This window comes from Micropterus dolomieu, linkage group LG15 (genome assembly GCF_021292245.1).
Source record: "Micropterus dolomieu isolate WLL.071019.BEF.003 ecotype Adirondacks linkage group LG15, ASM2129224v1, whole genome shotgun sequence".
Taxonomy (NCBI): Eukaryota; Metazoa; Chordata; class Actinopteri; order Centrarchiformes; family Centrarchidae; genus Micropterus; species Micropterus dolomieu.
The window spans coordinates 18,275,343-18,281,222 of NC_060164.1; positions in this window are offsets into that span (position 1 = coordinate 18,275,343).

Genomic DNA, 5,880 nt, shown 5'->3' on the forward strand with positions numbered 1-5,880 from the left:
ATATGTATTTCATTTTACCTGGAAAGAAATGACAGCAGGTCCCAGTGATGGATGTTAGTTTAGTTTTTGTAAACTAAACTAACTGCTCTGTAGGAACCTAGTTTGTATGTTGGAGGAAAGACGGATGAGTGAGCCCCTCTAAAGTCAGAAAGCTTAACATCCATAGCCATAAAACAAGTTATAACCACCAATATGAAAACGCCCACCCCAAGAGAAATGTCACTTTGATGGGTCTAACTACAACAGTGAGGATGTTTTTCTTTCCATTTTCTACCTTGTCTCCTTTTACAAATAGCAGAGGCATCTGATACCTTTAATTTATGCTCATTCATTAATGTCAGGGGTGCAAACAAAGGCAGATGGTACTGTGCAAGACTGTCTTTCATCCAGTTTTGTCAGACAAATGATTATCCCTAAATCGCTTGTCAAAAGCTTTGAATTGTTGCAAAAAGTTGCCATGAAATAATTACCCATTTAATGATAATGATGTCCATGTATGTGGTGTGTTGTATGTGTTGTTGTTGTTGTTGTTGTTGTTGTTGTTGTTGTTTATGTCCGGTGAGGGAGACAGTTGTCAAATGAATGATTAGCTGTGGATGTGATATAGAATTCAATTGGCTGACCTCAGGGCTTCATAACTAACTGCTATACAATATATTCACTTAGTTAAATAATATACATACTCTAAATGGACTTCTATAACCTTATCAGGTGCTATCAAACCACTGTACAAGTAATAGTAGAATTAGATTTTGTTGTTGTTGTTATTGTTGGGAGCTCAGCAACCAAATAGTGAACACCAGGGTCATGTAGTTCACGTTTTTCCGGATAAAATGTCAGAAATGTTAATGTTACCAGGCACCAAAACTTTAACTGTCCATGTGGTAGAACTATTTCACATGATTTGATTCTGGTTTGTAATGGTGGCTGCAGGGTGTTGAATAAACTCTACTGTGGGCTAAAGTGTTATCTAGTTTCACAGATGGGCCAGACGGATGTGTGTATGTGCATGTAATGTTAACGAGGGGTGGAATAATAAGTGTAAAAAAAAAACTGGTGTATGCTGGACCAAATAACTTTCTAAATGCGTGTGGTGACGAGTTGTGCAAGGCTGTCGTGTAAATGGGTCTTCATTAAAGCTCGCCGCATGTGGGTGCTTCCAAATGATTGGAAATCATGAGGAAGGCACAGATCTGTCAAATGTGCATCATTGTACTTTTCATGATTTGAGTGCAGAGCCTGTCTTTACTAAGCATCTTTGATTAGAAGTTTATTTGCAGAACATAATCTTGCCACATTAGCTTATCCCCTAGTCATTTTCGTACTGTTTTCACTGTGTACACATCTTGTACACACACGAGAGGCAAAACTACTGTGTGAAATTTAGTATTCTGTATTCACTGCTATTAAAAAGTTGCCCAAACAAAACAATTAACAGGTTTAAGTATTTACAAAGTGTGTGTTTGTACTGCTATGTGCTGGTTGCCTCTGTACTGTAAAGATTGTTTGTTGTTTAACTTGGAGAGCAGTTTTACGATGGCCTGGCAAAAAGCCCATCTGATGTTTTCCAAGCATCTGAGATTTTGCCTTCAGCAATCAAGGAACCAAACCTGTAAGTGAACTTACAAAGCCAACCTGCTACACTGAGTATTTAGGTTGCTAGGTTATGATGGGGCTGGTCTTCATGCCATTTCTCACCTTGTTTGACCTGTGAACTGAATTATAAAAGACTGACTCTGCTGTGTACAACTCCCTTTGTCACTTGAGCACTTACCCCAGCTCCTACTCAGTCCTAGCATGGACTGATGTTGTGAAGTCTGTGTGTCCACTTTCTACTTGCCTGTAAGTGTTTTTATTTTGTTTTGAAAAGCTGTCACGGCTTCAACTGAGCTCAACAATCACCATAATTCAATTTAATATGATTTTCAATGAAAATGAGAATAATGTCGCAATTGCAGTGTCAGTCAAAATAATCGCAATTAGATGTTTTTTCAAAATTTTTCAGCCGTAATTGTTCAGGCTGAAAAAACGTTATGTGTACTGGACATCTTGAAAGCTTTTCACCGGCTAACACTCATTGGGTTCTGTCTGGCCTCTCAGCCACCTCTACTTAAAGCTCTGTAGATTTGCCACCATTTTGCACACACAGTATCTAATAAATGTTCCTGGTTTTATATACCTATTGTGATTATGGAGAATATTTCATGTGTTGGACTTGCTTTGATGGAGAAACAGCATTGGGGAAATACCATTGTTGATGCAAACATGGGTGGTACTATATAAATCACATACAGTACCTAGAGAGTCTGAACTAAATGGGTGTTTGAGGGTGGTGGTGATGGGACAGTGGATAAGACACATGCCTTTGGTGTGAGAGACCTGGGTTCAATTCCCCACTGTGACACCCACTAATGTGTCCCTGAGCAAGACACTTAGTCCCTAGTTGCTCCAGAGGTGTGTGACCTCTGACATAAAATTGCAATTCTAAGTTGCTTTGAACAAAAGCGTCAGCTAAATGAGCGACTCACACAGACAGGCCTCACATATCATGGAAATGTTTTTTTCTTTCTTAGATTTAACGTTAATAGCATGAGTATTATACTGAAATCCTTCAGTTAAATGCCATGACGGTCAAGTATGAAATGATATATTGCTGTTCCTAAAAAAGAGTTTTCAAAACTCACCATATTCTTTAAGAAACATTTTGATACGATAAAATAACCCTGTATTTAAAAAATAAACTGAATATCAGCACTCAGACTTTCAAAAATATTTAAGCAGACTCAGGCATTTCACCTTCCTGCTTCACTCTGCACAGAAGGTGACAACACCAGACATGAATTCATGCATAAAATGATCAGAGGAGGTTACAGAATGGTATTTGCTCATAAACCCCCCGTGGCAACATTTTGAGTCAAGTATTGATTGGACGGACAAGTGGCAGGAATGTGAGAGAGTATGTTATATGACAAACTGGTCCTGGCCTGAATTCAACCCCAAGACCACCATCCCCACATCAGCCACAGGCCATTTGTAATGTCTCCTAAGAATTCTAAGAAACAGAAACAAACAAACACACAGCAATAACTTTATTTATAAAGCACTGAATATGCAGTTCTAAAATAATGCGATGATGATTTAACAAAGATTAAGAGCTATTTGCAGATATCCTCCAGCAGGTTTTTCCAGAGTCATGGGGCCCTGACTGCAAAGGCCTGGTCCTGTTTTTTAGCCACAACCTTAACAAAAGATATCAGGCCATACTAAGGCTGGGAAGAGGTTAGCAGATCAGCAATACAAACGCGGAGCAAACTCTATATAGGCCTGACAGCCACAGAGTTTCTGAAACCACAGCTACATGCGTTTTCCTTATGATACTTAATTTAATGTTTAAAGGGACAATAAGTATTTTAGTGATTAGGGTGTTCACTTTCATCAGCAACTTCATGGACATATTTGTGACTCAGCTTACAGAAAACAAATAGTGTTATAATCAAGATCAAGATATGGTTTATTTTGCTCATGGGGAAATTTGTTTTAGACTCCGCACTGTAGTTCCATAATAAATTAACAGCACACAGTAAAAAACACAATAAGAACACAGATGGCATAAAACCATTAGCACATATCAGAAAAACCACCAATCATAAAAAAAGATAAAATATAAGACAAGCAGCATAAAAACCCACGAATAATAAAACTAGTTAAACACCTAATTATTTTTATCCTTGACTGGAAGGACTGGAACAATGCATTGCAGGAGCTCACTGCACCTTTAAGATACATTTCACTTAGTCACTCTAGGTTTATTCACTATTTTGGGCTTATTCACTTGGGGCTCATAAGGAGTTTGACTTGAAGATGAAAAGAATAGAATAGACAACAAAAATGGCTTTGGAAATACATTCCCATAAACCTGCTGTGCAGCATTCTCTTGATTACTTTAAAAATGAGCTAATAAGTGTTTGAGATAATATAATCACTTAGGGAAAATATTACTCAAAGCCATTAGTGAGGGCAATAATGTTGTAACTGATGGCCATATCATAGAAAAGGGCTGGTCTGAGATTGCAATATTTAAGCAATAAATTGAAATATCGATGTAATGTGAGACAAAAGCAGCAGAGGGCAGCAAATCACAATTCTCTCCAACACTGTCACTGGCTATCAGTTTATTGATCATGGTAAATGGATTGTAATCGGTCAGAGCACCAACATGAGACTGTATAATTGAGTTATTGTCGTGCCTTATGATGACTTGCTCCATAACGCACTGACTGGCTGAACTCCTGAAAATGGGGGTAACTTAAACAGCAACCTTCAGGAAGAGGCGGTTTGGCAAACATAGTGGCATGTTATCCCATCTGCAGAGTTCAAGAAGCTTTCAATGAAAATATTATTTCTGCCTCTGACTGTGTGGTGGAGCATGTGCTGTGTGTGTGTGTGTGTGTGTGTGTGTGTGTGTGTGTGTGTGTGTGTGTGTGTGTGTGTGTGTGTGTGTGTGTTTGTGAGTGAGAGGTTGGATGAGCAAGTGATGGAGAATGAAGCAGGCCTGACAAGCTGAAAGCTGCAGCTCTGCTTGCTCCTATGCCTGAAGGTAAAATTTAAACTGATTTCTGCAGAACAGAGAGACCTGTGGAGAAGTTAAACAATAAAGAAGATCAGTTGAGCTCAACACTGAGCTGCAGACATATTGAGTGTCACAGAGAAAATGGGCAGCAGTACCAGCCAACATTGTAAATAGTTAATTAGTTCTCATTTGATTGTTATAGTCTGTAGTGAGTGGAAACGATTTTGTCACCTCCTGCCTTTGCGCCACTGCATCCTGCCAATAAAGCAGCTGCTCAACTCAATGGGAATATACAAAGAAAGAAACAGACAGAAAGATGAATCGCAAAAAAAATACATTTCATATGGTGTCATAACAAATATTTATTTGATTGATGTTTGTTATTTAAACAATAAATCTGCGTGTTCACAATACAAATAAACAGTAAAAGTAGACGTACATGAGTATAAGCATGAAAATATATTCAAAGTACCAAAAGTAAAAATAGACATTATGCAGAATGGCCCATTTCAGAATAATTTATATTATATAATTGGATTATAACTATGGATGCATTATGCATCACTTTAATGTTACGGCTGGTAATGGTGGGGCTAATTGTAACTACATTAAATACTGCTGGGTAGCTTAATCTATGATAGTACATCATAATTTATTAGTCAATTTTATTTTGTATTAATAGCTTGTTTCTGAAAAGTAGTAACTAAAGCTGTCAGATAAATATAGTAAAGTAAAAAAGTACAGTTTGCCACAAAAATGTAGCGGGATTGAAGTATAAAGTACTAAAGTGCTTCAGTAAATGTTACTTTCCATCACTGCAAATAAACTAAGGAATTTAAGGAATTACTGTAATGCATCTAGAAACAAAGCAATTTTTTATACTTATGCAGCAATCTCTTCGTATTGTTTCAAGGTTCTGACAATTAGCAGCTTGTTTTCTTCTTTAACTGTAAGAAAAAGATTTTGTTCACAAGTAAAGTTACTGTACAGTTTGAGTTTGATAGAAACAATAGATGCATTTCATTATTAGAGAGTATACATATTTTCCACTTATTTTAGGAGAGAAATAAAACTTTTGTTTCATTATGAAGCACAGCTTCCCCTACTGCCAAGGCTCCTTGGAAATAGGGGAAGGCTCCTTGGAAGTAGGGAAATACACTCACTCTGAAGGGCCAAAACTCCACTTCATTATGAAGAACAACTTTATTGCATTGTGAGACCAACTTGTTTGAGCTTGTAGCTTTGATCAAGCTCATTTATTATCCCAATATGGGATTGGAGACAAAAGAAAACTTTAAATGGCTGTTTAG